At 43.4% G+C, this 13,730-nt stretch overlaps 1 protein-coding gene across 5 annotated transcripts in view; it reads right to left on the bottom strand.

Annotated features, from left to right (window-relative positions):
* The window catches only part of ABCA5 (ATP binding cassette subfamily A member 5), a 57,098-nt gene extending 44,646 nt beyond the window's left edge, over positions 1-12,452 (bottom strand). Inside the window, exon 1 of one of the 5 annotated variants that reach the window (XM_083427240.1) lies at positions 12,184-12,452. The gene's annotated coding sequence lies outside the window, so the exon portion shown is untranslated. Of the gene's footprint in view, positions 1-11,946 lie in introns of all 5 variants that reach the window. The other 4 variants (XM_083427245.1, XM_083427242.1, XM_083427243.1 and 1 more) reach the window with 4 other exon arrangements.
* Positions 12,453-13,730: the final 1,278 nt, after the last annotated feature.

The raw sequence follows: 13,730 nt of genomic DNA, 5'->3' as shown, positions 1-13,730 counted from the left end.
TTGTCACTAATTTTACCATTTACTTAATCATATTCGCAGAAGCTTAACATTTCCTAATCATGCACTTTCTTAGGATTCATACAGCTTATAATATTTTTTCAGATAATCTTTAAATTTTCCCCAGTCCTCCTCAATTGTTTCTTTATCCAAATCTCGGATTCTGCCGGTCAGTTCAGCTATCTCCATGTAGTCCATCAACTGCGTCTGCCAGTCCTCCAGCGTGGGCAAATCTTGTGTCTTCCAACTCTTTGCAATGAGTATTCTTGCTGCTGTGCTAGCGTACATAAACAAAGTTCTATCTTTCTTTGACATTTTCTGGTCCACCATGCCCAACAGGAAGGCCTCTGGTTTCTTAGGAAAGGTATACCTAAATACCTTTTTCAATTCATTATAAATCATTTCCCAGAAGGCCTTCACTTTTGGGCAGGTCCACCAGAGATGGAAGAAAGTCCCCTCTGCTTCCTTACACTTCCAACATTTGTTGTCAGACAGGTGATGCATCTTGGCTAGCCTGACTGGGGTCATGTACCACCGGTATATCATTTTCATAATGTTTTCCTTCAAGGCACTAGATGCCGTGAATTTCATTCCGGTGTTCCATACCCTTTCCCAGTCTTCAAACATAATATTATGTCCAACATCCTGTGCCCATTTTATCATAGCAGATTTAACTGTCTCATCCTGTGTGTTCCACATAAGCAGCAAGTTATACATTCTAGATAAAATCTTGGTCTTTGGTTCTAACAATTCTGTCTCTAGTTTCGATTTCCCCTCCTGGAAACCAACCTTTTTATCCATTTTAAAAACCTCTTGAATTTGAGCATAATGTAACCAATCTCGCACCTTGTTTTTTAATTTGTCCTGGCTCTGCAACTTCCAACCGTCTCCAATTTTTTCAATTAATTCCCAATATTTCGGCCAATAGGCCTCCATATTGGGTCTTTTTCGAGCTTTGGCCTCCAACGGTGATAGCCACCTCGGTGTTTTACTCTCTAATAAGTCTTTATATTTCATCCAGACTGCAAAAATCGCTTTTCTGACAATATGGCTTTTAAACAATTTGTGAACTTTAACCTTGTCATACCATAGATATGCATGCCAACCAAATGCATTATCAAAACCTTCCAGATCTAGGACGTCGGTGTTTTCTAGCAAAAACCAATCTTTCAGCCAGCAGAAGGCTGCAGCTTCATAGTACAACTTCAAATCCGGCAGGGCAAACCCCCCTCTTTCTTTTGAATCAGTTAATATTTTATACTTTATTCGGGGCTTTTTGCCCTGCCAGACAAACTTAGATATATCCTTCTGCCATTTTCCAAAACATTCCTCTCTGTCCACGATCTGTAGGGTTTGAAACAAGAATAACATTTTCGGCAATACATTCATTTTAATTGCTGCAATCCTTCCCAACAAGGAAAGTTTCAATCTTGACCAAATTTCTAAATCCTTCTTTACTTCCAACCAGCATTTTTCATAATTGTCCTTAAATAAATTCAAATTTTTGGAAGACAAATAGATCCCTAGGTATTTCACTTTCTTTACCACATTTAATTCTGTTTCTCTCTGAAACCCCTCTGTTTCTGTAAGTGTCAAATTCTTGGTCAAAACCTTGGTTTTTTGTTTGTTCAACTTAAACCCCGCCACCTGACCAAACTCAGATATAAGTTCAAGAACTCTTTTTGTACTGGATTCTGGCTCCTGCAATGTCAAAACTAGGTCATCTGCAAAAGCTTTAAGTTTATATTGTTTCACTCCGACCTCTATCCCTTGTACCAGCCGGTCCTCCCTTATCATGTTCAATAGCACCTCCAGGACTGAAATGAATAAAAGAGGGGATAGAGGGCACCCTTGTCGTGTCCCTTTTTCAATTTTGAACTCCTCCGTCACCACATTGTTCACTATTAATTTGGCCTTTTGCTCTGAATAAATTGCTCGTAACCCATTTTCAAACCCCCGCCCCACTCCCATCCCTTCCAAGTTTTTCTTCATGAACATCCAAGATATATTGTCAAATGCTTTCTCCGCATCAACAAAAATTAACACCGCCCTTGTGTTCCTGTTAGTTTGTAAAAGTTCCAAAATATCGATGATGTTTCTGGTATTCTCATATAAATGTCTACCAGGGAGAAAGCCTGCTTGGTCTTTGTGAATTACTTCAATTAAAACTTTTTTAAGTCTACTTGCCAAAATGTCTGCAAATATTTTGTAATCCACATTCAGGAGTGAGATGGGGCGGTAGTTCTTGAGTTGAGTCTTTTCAGATTCTATCTTAGGTATCAATGTGATGAACGCTTCTTTCCACGTTTCTGGTGCCCTCTTCCCATCCATGTATCTGGTTGCATACCTCCAACAAGGGTTGTGTTAAATAGTCTTTCAAAGTCTTGTAGTATTTGGAGGTAAGCCCATCCGGGCCTGGAGATTTGCCTAGTTGCATGTTCTGAATGGCACTTTCAATTTCCTGGGTGGTTATTGTAGAGTTCAAGATTGATCTTTTATCTTGAGTTATTTTTGATAGTCCATTTGTCTTTAAAAAATGATCTATCTCTGATTCTTTCTGAGGCCCCTGTACATAAAGTTCTTTAAAATATCTGTGGAAGCACTTCCTAATTTCCTCTGGTTTCTGCACCGTTCTTCCTTCAATCTCTAGATTTGTAACTGTATTCAACTTTTGTCTTTTTTTCAGCTGCCAAGCTAGCAGCTTTCCACATTTATTTGCTGATTCAAAGGATCTTTGCTTCATCTGTTTTATTTTCCATTCAATCTCCTGATTAATCAATTTTGAATATTCTGCTTGATGGAATTTAATTTCTCTCAACAGATCCTTTGACTTTGGTTTAGTTCTCAATTTTTTCTCTCCTTGATGTATTTTCTCCAGTATTTTATCTTTCTTTCCATTCCAGAGCTTCTTCTTAATTGTATTCTGTTGTATCAGAAACCCCCTCATGACAGCTTTGCTTGCGTCCCAGATCGTTCTTTTTTCTACTGTAGTATTCAAATTTATCTCAAAATAGTCCTTTAATGTTTTTTGGGCCTTTTTCACAATCTCTTGATCTCTTAAAAGAGTGTCATTCATTCTCCATCTGAAGGAACCGGTTTGAGTAAGTCTGAGATCTAATTTCAGGGCGTTGTGGTCGGAGCATGTTTTTGGGCAGATTTCCACCTTTTTAGTCTTGGGTGCCAGCCCCCTGGAGGTCCAGATTTGGTCGATCCTTGACCAGGACAGGTGGGCCTCAGAGAAGAAAGTTCCTTCTTTACCTAGGGGGTTCTTTGTCCTCCATATATCAATCAAATCCAGATTGTCAGTCATTTCAAAAAAAGTTTTAGGCAGTCTGCCGTCTGATGTTAGATTTTGGTTATAAGACTTATCCATATGTGTAGACACCACTCCATTCATGTCTCCCATCATTATGATGTTAGCATAGTCCAGATAGTCCAGCAGCGTCTCATGCAGCTTCTTGAAAAATTCTGATTTCCCGTCGTTTGGAGCATAAATTCCTAGTATCAATATTTTTTCTCCTTGGGTCTGGATTTCAATTGCCAGAATTCTTCCATATTCATCTTTGAATAAAAATTTAGGTATCAGGCTCTCCTTAGCATAAATCACCACTCCTCTTTTCTTTACCTTGTCTGAGGAAATAAACTCTTGGCCTAGTCTTTTGTTGACCAAAACTTTCCTGTGGAGCCTGGTCACATGGGTTTCTTGTAAACAAATAATATCCAATTGTTCTTTCTTCAATATATGAAACAGTTTCCTTCTTTTCTCCGGGGAATTTCCGCCATTTATATTCCAACTGAGTAGCTGCAGAGACATCCTGAACTATTCTGTTACACCTAGAGCGGTGTATCTTCTTTTTCCTCTAATTCCGAGGGTTTAGGCGTCCCTCCGCCTGCTGGCAGAGTGGGTCCTGGTTTAAGTATAGGCCAAAGGGCTGCTGCTTCTTTTTGGAGATCTTCTCCGTGGTCGTGCTGGAACTTTTGTAGATCCTCTGGTAATCTTATTTTAACCTTCTTCTGTTTGTAAGTAAATGATAGTCCTTGTGGGAACTCCCACCTATAAGGGATTGAGTTAAGTCTCAACAACTTAGCCAATTCTGAATAGGTGGCTCTCAGATCCAATAGCTGTTTAGGAATATCTCGGTAGATTTCCACCCTTTTCTCTTGTATCTCAATTGAGTTTTTGAAGTGTAGGCCTAATATTTTGTCTCTCTCCTCTCTTGATCTCAAAGCTATTAGACAGTCTCTCGATCTATCTTTTCTTACCAATCTTCCCAGTCGAAAAGCCGATACTATTTTAAAATCACTTTCTTCTTTTAAGCCCCAGAACTTTGAAAATTCTGTTGTCAAAAATCCAATCAAATCTTCTTGTTCGATTTCTGGGACCGCCCTAAGCCTAAGATTAGTCTCCCAGTTTTTCAGTTCCACCAAAGAGAGATAGGTTTGTTGGTCCCCTATCTGTTTATGCAGAGGCTTGACTTCTGCTTTAACTTCCTCAACCTCTTTTTTAGCTGATGTTGCAATTTCAACGGCTTCCCCTGCCAATTTACGGTTCTCTTCCGTTGCTCCTTGCAATTTTTCAATTGCTTGGGTGTGTTGGGAAACCTGATCTGTCAATTTCTGGATCGAGGATGTAGCTTGGTCAATTTTTGTTGATTGGTTATCAATTTTTTGATTTAATGTTGACAATTGTTCCAAAACTTGTTTCAGTGCTGCCTCTGCTCCTCCTGATGCCATATCTTCCTCTTCAGATTTTTCAGGCTTTTCACTTTCTACTTTTTGTGTTGCAAGCACAGCAGGCACTGATAGTCTACGTCCCTGAGTTAAAGTTGTTTGCAAAAGCTGTGCCTGCTTTTTTGCTTTTTCTTTTTCCTTAGCTTCCTTAGCTTTGGCTGCTCTTGTCTTTCCTGTCCCACTCATCAGTCAATGTTCAAGGTCAGATGTTGTAATCCCATGGGAAAGACAAGTCCAAATTTATAAACAGTCTGGAGAAAGAAAGTAAGCAAAAAAACTTTTCCCAGGCCTTTGTTATCCAATGTCCTCTAGGGGGAGTGCCACCAAAAGTTAGTAAGAAGAAGGTAACTTTTCCGCCATTAAAGTTTCCGTTTTCAAAAAGAATTTTAAAAGCAAGTTAGTTCCAAAACACTAAGAAAAAAGTCCTGCAGAGCACTTTAAAACGTTTAACAATGTTCCAACAAGGTGCCTGCAATTGTATCCACTCAAACTAAGTAAGCCCAAAAGTTGCACTTCAGTCACAAAAGTATCTGGAAGTTTGTAACAGTTCCGCAGTCAAGCAACTTCACCCGGCCACCCGAAGATTTGGGGTTAGAGTCTTCCCTCGCCCCATGGGGGACCGCTCCAAGTCCAATTTAAACTGTATTTTTTCTTCCTTTAAGAATAGAATTTCAAGTGTGCACGAAAGTCCCACTTTAAAGCCTTAAAGCTTCCCTGTTCACAGCGCTTTCCGCTCTTTAAACAGTCTGCTTTGATCTTATAAGCAGTGCCGGAAGACGGACTTCCTCTTTCTCGTCTCCCGGTTTCAGCCAAATTTCTTCAAGTTATTGTAACAAATCTTAAGTCCTTACTCACGGGTTTGCTGTTTCAGAGTAGTATTTTTTGGAAGAAAGGTCAGCGCTCATCCGTGACAGCCGCGCGGCTTCGCCTCCGCAGAAAGAGCGATGAACTCACAGCACCGCTCCCCCTCCTTCACTCCGGAGCCCCTTACGGGGTCCCTTCCGCGAATTTGGGGTCGCTCCAGGTGCCCGCCGAGTCCCACGGCCACGGACTCTCTCTGTCCGTGGTTTTTCTTGATGGGTTGCCGCTGCGCCGTAGCGAAACAACCCTTTTCTGCGGTGCCCCTCTTCAGAGCTCGAAGAGGTCCGCCATCACGGTTTCGCGCCGCCTCCGGAAGTCGCCTGCATCGTGGTCTTTGCCTGCAGCCACAGGCCACAAACAGCAGTGGAGAGAGGAAGATAAGGTGGCAGGGGGGTGAGCAGGCAAGCGGTGGAATGGGGAGTGTCCCGAATTCCTCTCGGGAAATGTTGGGAGCGTATGAAAAGAAAATGTACAGTTGTTACAATTGCTTATTGGTTGCTGTGATGGAGGAGTGCAGAAGGAGCAATCCAGCCTGGGCGCTAGCACACTGCTCACCCATGGTACGCCATGGTGGATGGCTTACCATGTCTTATAATGCCATCAATGAATTTATTGGTGCTCCATGGTAAGCATTACAGACAAGGCATGGTTAGGTTTCTAATGTTTGCATCTCTTCTAAGCCTCCGTCCTCTGGAACTTTGAAAAAGGAAAAGGAAAGGAAAAGATTGAAAATCCCTGTGATTTAGGAAGAGAAAGCACTGCCCTTAGGAATACTGTGTATCAACTGTCTTCTGAGAAGCCAACAATGCCAACTTTTCGAAGGTCTGATTCATATGCTTTTCCATACAGCATTCAGAAAAAGCCGCACAGACTGTAAAATTTGGCTGAGTTACAGTGATGGAAGTTCCTAAATTATTGGTATAGGAACTAATAATAATAATAATAATAATAATAATAATAATAATGTATTATATATTGCCCACCCATCTGGCTGGGTTTCCCCAGCCACTCTGGGCAGCTCCCAACAGAATATTAAACAGAATAAAACTTCAAACATTAAGAACTTCTCTAAACTCAAGAATGGCTTGTAAGAGCCATGCAGCCTGAGCTGCAGCAACAAGCTCACACCTCCTTACATGTTGAGGTTCTCTGGTAAACTAGGGGTTGAACAATAGATTTGATTACTTAGTTCCTCCCAAGGTAGGGGAAGTGACCTCGCTAAGCCTGGAAAGACAGCTTACTGTACGGTATTAACCTCTTCATGTGAAGTATTCAATACAAATACTTATTTCAGTTCAACTCACAGGCTGTTTGCATGTAATGCTAAACTATGGTTTGTTATTACCATGATTTGTTCAACAAGTCATCTCAACGATGAGCAAACAAACCATAACTTATTTCTCACCTCTGTAGCTTAAAATTATCTGCCACTCCTGCCCAAAAACCTCTTTAAAACATGGTGCAGAAAGTTAACCATATGTACACAGAGATGGCACATTTGCTATATGAAATCAATGTTCATTTACATCACTAATCTTGCTTCCCCTCTTTGAAGAGTTTTTAATAATAATAATATAATCTTGAAAGGGAAGTTCAAGCACATTTGTGTAATCTGACAGCAATTCCTCTCTATAAGGATCTGGCCTGTGAAGAACTCGGGTTAAAGGGATTTCTGACAAAACTGACAACATTGGCTGGATGAGGCAATTTGCACAAAAAGGAAAGAGGCTTTTAGAGTCTCTCTGTGGACACACAGCATTGTGATCACAGCACTTTGCAATCTGGGCGTACTGAAATAAAAGCACTCAAGGAGGAGAAACTGTGTGAAACCTCATCCAGGGGCCAGTAAGGCAGACTTAAATGTCATTATAGTAGGCAGATACACTTTGCTTCAAGAAAGACAATTCCTGACCAGACAGAGGCATTCTGTTTACATATTTAATGCCCGTCATGTTTGACTGAAGCCTCTATTGAACTAAACTGTATTCTAGTTACCCCCTTTTGTTAAAGATCCAGATAGCTTCACATGTACAGTATTGGCTTACAGAAGAAGTACAGGCGACTTCTGCAAAGGAACCTCTCATTCCTTTCTACGTGGTGCTGTAATGCTAAATTAGCAGCAGCATCCGATGCAAATCTGAAGAAAGCAGGGGGGGGTGTAGCATGGAGGTCACGCAAAGGAACTTAGCCAATCAGTCAGCCCAGCTGCAGTGCAGTAAACCAGAGACATTACCCCCCCCCCACACACACAGAAACCTCCTTGCTAATATGATTTTAGAAACCTAGAGCTAATGTTAGGGGTAACCTACAAGCATTTCGTAGGTCCTTGTTTGAATGCTTTTCACCCACAGCTTCTGAGAGAGAAAATCCCAAGGTCTATATAGACTACACAATGGAAGAAGCAAAATGATTCATCTAACATCCTCCAATAGTTTATTGGTAACACAAGTTAATTGAAATTAGCCTGTATAGCTCTCACGTACAATTGTACTTGTACTTTGTAGGAAAAGATGCATGATAATACATTTTCATTCTGCCTCCTCTTAATCTAATATCCACACATGATCAACCTGTGAGTATTACAGATCACATCCCATCTTTTCTGCCAACTGCCTACTTTTTTTTTTAGCAACTGGAACTGGATTACTCTTAAATCTGCTCAGAATATTGCCAATACGTCAAGAGATTAGGAAAAGCTGTGCACACTCTTTAAAAGTAAAATCACTATTTACAGGGAAGGAATCAGTTAAAAGATGCAGTACGAAGGGAACAGTACCTCAGTCATATGCTCATTTTGTTTCTCAGTCCAAACATTAATATGAACTATTTAAAGTAACATACTCCTAATTTGTTTATTTCTTTTAAAATACTTCTAAGCTGCCATTAAGGGTCCAAGCCCTCTAGATATGGTGAACCATAAAAAAATACAGTTGCGAACAACAAGAAAAACACAACAAAAGGCAGTTACAATAAAAGGGAGGAGCGAACCACAAAAATATATATCAAAGAAGTGGTAGTAAAAGCATATGAGTTTTGGGATTCTCCTTATGCCTGAAGAACCCCAGCCGGCAATTCAATCCAAAGATATGGGGCCACCACCGAAAAGGTCCTTTCCCTCATGCCAACTAGCCTGACAGCTCTCAGACACAAGCACTCCTAACAATATTTATTCAGAGTTACACTTATTTCAGCTGATGTCACTTGCAAAAAAGTAAGGTTAAGAAAGAAGGCTTCAGCTAAAGTTGCCATTTAACAAGGGAAACGCAGTTTGACAGTGAGCCAGCCCAATGAGCAATTGTAGGAGCTGCTGGCAAACAGAATGGCCACTTATCTGAAGAAATCATACTGGAATAAGCTATGTGGTTTAATTGAGTAATTGCTGATTAATTATGCACAAATATGCACATTAATAAAACAGTAGTTCTAATGGGATTATGGTTTGTTTTTTTAAAAAAGAAGCCCGAGTGTTGCAGTCCTAGTGGCATGAACTGCCAAAGAATGGCTGAAATATAAACTTCAACATACGTATTTCACTACTACAGACAACAGCTATGTTACAGTTAGCATCAGAGGCAATGTGCCCCTGGCTGACAACTGCTGGGAATCACCACTGGCAGAATGCAGTTAAGGTTCATGTTTTGCTTGTGGACTTCCAAAGGGCAACTGGTTGGCCAACATGAGAACAGAACGCTGGACTAGATGGGCCTTTAGTCAGATTCAGCAGAGCTTTTATGTTCTTATGCAGTGCAGTCATACATCGGAAGTCAAACGGTCCGTTCAACTTCCAAAACATTTGGGAACCAAGACGCGGAAGCCAATTGGAAGCCGCGATGGACGTTCAGGTTCCAAAGAATGTTCGCCAACAATCACATCTGGGTTGGCGGCATTTGGAAGCCAAAACATTCAACTCGCAAGGCATTCGACTTCCAAAGTACGACTGTACTGCCAAAAACTTACCCTGACACTATACTTATGGCCTGCTAGATGAAAATCAACGTTTTGTCAATGCAATCAACTTTCCACATGAAGCAGGCTATCACTGTCAATAAGCTAACATATATCCAGCGTGTTAGCCATGCAAGCCTGTTGCATTAAAAGCTACTGAAAGGCTTGTGGTATATAGCATAGGCTTCTGGGGACTAGTCTCCACTTCAGATGCATTAAATTTTATGTAAGTTGACTGATCTATACATACATAAGGTTACATGGGAATGCAGATGGGGAGTGGGAATGTGTAATGATTTTAGTTTTTGTGAAAATCCAAACATAAAAAACCGTTATTACTTTTAGAAAATAAAATATACAGCATATGAATATATGATTTCAATTTGCAACAACAAAACAACAACAACAACAACAACAACAACAACAATGTTGGACCTATCAAAATAATATATATGGTTCAATTATCATGGTATTTCATATTCCACTGATTATAAACACCACTTTTCAATAAACCTGTCTGTTGAGTATCCTTTTAATCTGTACGTTTTGGTTAGAAATGTCAAATTTCCTCATACCAAAATATTCTCGAGGATTTCCAAGATGCAGCTACCACTTATCTTGCTATTGCACGTAAAACTCTTCAAAATTTCCAAGTCTTCCTGTCAGGTGTGACCCTTCAAACATCCCAGAAACAGTCCTTTAGGATTTAACAGAACATCATATCCCACCATCTATTTTTATTGCTTCTGGAACCTCCTGCCAAAACGGCTTGACAAGACGGCAGCCCTAACATACATGTGTTCAATCTGCATTATTCACTTTTATCTTATCTCTTTGCGCCACAGGAAGATGCAGCATCAATTCAGGGCTTGGCATGCCATTGCAGAGAGAGCAGCTGGTGGCGATAGGGAAACCAGAGAATTAATTTGTGCTCTTGTTGGTCTTTTTTTCCCCACAGCCTCTCTTTACGGTTAAACAAAATCACTCCCCAAAAACCCTAACCGGAACCCAGAACGACTACAGTAGAAGCAAATTGTAAAATACAGCTGCTCCTCAAAGGAAAACAAGATGGCCTTTCCTTATCTGCAGCTAGATATGGACTGTTCCTTCCCATAATCTAAGCATGTGCAGGCATAACCGCATTCAAAAGATAACTGACGGTGGCTGCACTGATATCTTGACAGCTAGCCACTCTAGCTGTGGCTCTAGAAGAACAGCCTTGGGATTTGTTCTTAAAGCACCACTGTCTGCATTCCAAACGTGAGGAGGCACACTGCCCTCTCATGCCACCCGAATGGATATTTCTAATTTAAGCAGTAAGTGTTACTAAAGCCTCATCCCTTGGACCTGGCTTGCTATTGCTCTTCTTCTCCCTCCCCACCCTGCATATCTCATTATCTGCAAAACTGCAAGGATGTCCACTTGATACCTAATTCATATGCAGCATCCGGGGTGCCAACTTGAATAAAATACAGTGGTACCTCGGGTTACATACGCTTCAGGTTACAGACTCTGCTAACCCAGAAATAGTACCTCAGGTTAAGAACTTTGCTTCAGGATGAGAACAGAAATCGTGCAGCAGCGGCGCAGCGGCACTGGGAGGCCTCATTAGCTTAAGTGGTGCTTCAGGTTAAGAACAGTTTCAGGTTAAGAACAGACCTCCAGAACGGATTAAGTTCTTAACCCGAGGTACCACTGTATGGGGGGGGGGGTATCCCGGCCCAGCATAATCGATCACACACCATTTGAATTGCAATGCCCATCAACTTTGGGAGGGGGTGGTTTGCCCCCCCCTCCAATATTTCATAGGAGTTGGCTCCTATGGGCAGCATAATGAGGTTGTGCAAAAGCATCGATTCTGGAAGGGGCAGGGAGGGGAAAGCGCATAAACGCACGCATGCGAAAGGCATGCTTTCGGACAAGCTTACAAAAACCAACTCCTTCCCTCCCAGCCCGCGTAGCTGCTGCGTTCCGCGCCAAGAAGCGGAGAAACCCGACGCCGTCGTGAGGGTTGCTCCTCAATTATTGACAGCTCCAGCCCCATATACACCTGCAGCGACAGCAGCCAAGCCTGTCTGGGCTCGGAGAGAAGCCGCGTGCGCCGACATGCCCAAGACAGCCCCGGGGCCTTGGCAAGCCTCCCGAAGAGGAGACCGTCGGGTTGCAGCCCCCGAGCGGCTTCTCCAGCAAAGGATCGTGGGAAGGAGAGGGGCCTGGGCCTGGGGGTGCTGCTCGCCCTCTAAAAAGGGGGGGCACACAAATAAACCAACCAACCCGCCGCCTCCTTTCCTTCCCCTGAATATCTCCACACGGTCTCTTCTTTCCCCCTCGTTTTGGCCTCCCCTTTCCCCGCGTCTTTTCTCGCTCAGTTCCCGCCACACGGCGCCTTCCTCCCCGCCGCCGAGCCTGTACCTGAGAGAAGCCGCAGCCTCGCCTAGAAGCAGCCGCCGCTCCCCAAAACAGCCAAGCCGGCGAGACGCAGCGGCGGCAGCGGCCCCGCTTCCTCCACCTCAGGCCCGCTTCGTCAGGGGGGCTGAGAGGAGGAGAGGGCGGAGAAGGAGGCGGCGGCCGGCGCGCATGGCGCGCAGCTGCCGTTGCGCGCCTTTGGCCCCGCAGCCTCGTTCCCAGGGCAGCAGACGGCAAGCTTACCTGGCTCTGCCGCGCGAGAGGGAGGCGAGCTGCCTTCCGCCGGCTTGGACGGAAAGCGGAGAGGAAGGAGCGTCGTCTGCTGGTAGGAGCAAGTTTCCAAGCCCAGCGAATTCCTCTCCTCCTCCCCGCTCCGAGGGAAGGGAAGAAATGGAAATACAAGGCGCCGTTCCGCAGGCGCTGCTTTAGACGTAACGACAGAAAAGAAACATTCTCCCGCCGAGTCCTCGGGACGGAATGCGGCAGATCCTAGCCGCGTTGCCAGGCAATGCATTCGGTGGCCTCTTCTTCACACACACACACACACACACACACACACACACACACACACACACACCCACCCACCCACCCACCCACCCACCCCTCGGATTATACACTGAGGAGCCTGCCTTCCCAATCCCGGTGGCGACCCCTAGGGCAGCGGGGAGATGGATGGGGTGGAGAAGCCAGGCCGCCCGTAGGAAGAGCACGCGCAACACCAGGACCACCAGCTTGACATCAATCAACAGTGTGATGATGCAGCAGCAAAAAAGAGCTAATGCTATGCTAGGCTGCATCAACACGGTGGCCATATACAGTGGTACCTCAGGTTACAGACGCTTCAGTTTACGGACTCTTCAGGTTACTGGCTCCGCTAACCCAGAAATAGTACTTCGGGTTGAGAACGTTGCTTCAGGATGAGAACAGAAATTGCGCAGTGGCGGCAGCTGGAGGTTCCATTAGCTAAAGTGGTACCTCAGGTTAAGAACAGTTTCAGGTTAAGAGCGGACCTCCGGAACGAATTAAGTTCTTAACCTGAGGTACCACTGTATGTGCTCTTTTTCCAGGACAAGTCCTTTTCTTCTTCTTCATGGATCTTTGAAATGAGAGCTGCCACCGCGCTCCATAGTTAAAAGTGGACGTCGGCAAATGTTTTTGGCTCTTAGAAATATGGCAGCCCTAACAGAAGTATAGTGTCCAGATGAAGGGAAGTCATAGTACCACATCTGCCCTCCCATCAGATGTCAAAGAAATAAACAACTATCGGGCTTTGAGAAGACATCTGAAGGCAGCCCTGTTTAGGGAAGCTTTTAATACTGGATGAATCATTGTATTTTAATATTCTGCTGGAAGCTGAAAGGCTGCCTTAAGATAGCTCAGATAACTCCATACCCTCCAACATTTCTCCAGTCAAAATAGGGACGTCCTAAGGAAAAGTGGGACATTCCGGGATCAAACTGGGATGGCTTCTGTAAATCCAGGACCTTCCCCCTGCTTAGAAGTAAGTCCCACTGGGTTGTGTGATGCTTATTCCCAAGGAACTGTGGGAAGGATGGCATCTGAGGCTTTATAAACAACCTAGGTCTAACAGGAGTGGAGAGAGACTCCTAGCAAGATTACAGATGCTTTAGGTCTGAATCTTTGTTCCCTTTTAATTTCATTCCAGGCAGAAACTTGAAGCTTCAAAGATGGGTCTAATTTGTTGCTATTTCAGGACACTTTGGCAGGAGGAAAACTGAGCAGCTGAACATAATAATTCTTCAACGTAGAAGATGCTTATTAGCCCCACA

Source organism: Podarcis tiliguerta (genome assembly GCF_965153285.1).
Source record: "Podarcis tiliguerta genome assembly, chromosome: 2".
Taxonomy (NCBI): Eukaryota; Metazoa; Chordata; class Lepidosauria; order Squamata; family Lacertidae; genus Podarcis; species Podarcis tiliguerta.
This window is presented reverse-complemented; position numbering and strand designations above follow the sequence as displayed.